This window comes from Cervus elaphus, chromosome 7 (genome assembly GCF_910594005.1).
Source record: "Cervus elaphus chromosome 7, mCerEla1.1, whole genome shotgun sequence".
In the NCBI taxonomy this organism is placed as follows: domain Eukaryota; kingdom Metazoa; phylum Chordata; class Mammalia; order Artiodactyla; family Cervidae; genus Cervus; species Cervus elaphus.
The window spans coordinates 50,028,474-50,029,578 of record NC_057821.1 but is presented as its reverse complement, the minus strand read 5'-3'; positions in this window follow the sequence as shown (position 1 = coordinate 50,029,578).

Here is a 1,105-nt window from a genome sequence, read left to right as displayed (position 1 = left end):
CCCTGCTGCCTCCTGATGTCTCATTGCCTGCGTTTCGTGTCTGACACGTAAAGTGAGGAACACCGTTTCTAACCTGCTGTCTCCCGCTGATCTTCATAGACATGCTCGCCACAGAACCCCGGCAGGCGTTCCTGTCTCCCGCACCCAACTCCTGCTCCTTGTCTTCCCAAAAGACAGGCTTTACGTTCTTACTGCATACCACGTCGCCCGTGCCCGGCACGTGCCTCTGAGTAGTGGGAATACGGATGGTCTATCCTGAACTTCATCCAGGGCCGAGGCAGCCTAGGGCACCCTCTCTGCCCTCCTGTGTCCTTCCTGCTCTCCTTGATACATTTCCTGAACTTGCCAGGCTCTTGATTATATGAGATAAAAGGTTCCCTACTCACTTTACAGATTAGGTAAGGGAAGAACAGAGAAGTCAAGGAACCTTCCTGAGGAGTCAGAGCTGTTAGCGGAGCCCGGGTCCACACGCAGACGGCTGGGCAAGGGGCCAGTGTCCGCAGCTGCTGCGGGGGCGTCACAAGCCTGTGTGGAGGCTGAACTCCACGTCTTAGCCAGAGACCTTAAAGGGCGTCTGCGACACGCCAGCCAGGACACAGCAGTGAACAGAACGCATGTCCCCGCCGAAGGATTTATGAATGAAAATCAGATCTTACCACTCTAAAAGGTGAGGGCCTGCCTGAAATGCCAACAGGTGAAGCTGGCAGGAGTGAGAATGGATAGAGGGTTGGTGTGTAGGTTCAGGACTCAGAACTGCAGGAAAGAAGGAAACGCTGGCGGGGAAACCGGTCAGAATGGAGTTAAAGCAGAAGCCCACTTCTGTGAAAATCTGTCGAAAGGCTGTTCGCCGTTTGGCTTATGACCCTAACTAATTGTGTGGGATTCGAGTAAAAGTCTGTTATTAGGGATCCTGAGCAGTTAAGTTTATTTTTTTTATTACTGTTGTTCCAGAACATTCTTTGAAATTAACCTAAAAACTAAGCATACCTGGCCCCTGCCTCAAGTACTATTTGAATCATGTTCTTTTCCTAAAGATACAAAGGAGGGAACAAGTGACACTTGCCTCTTCCACATTCATTCAAGTCGCCCTTTAATCTCCACTCCA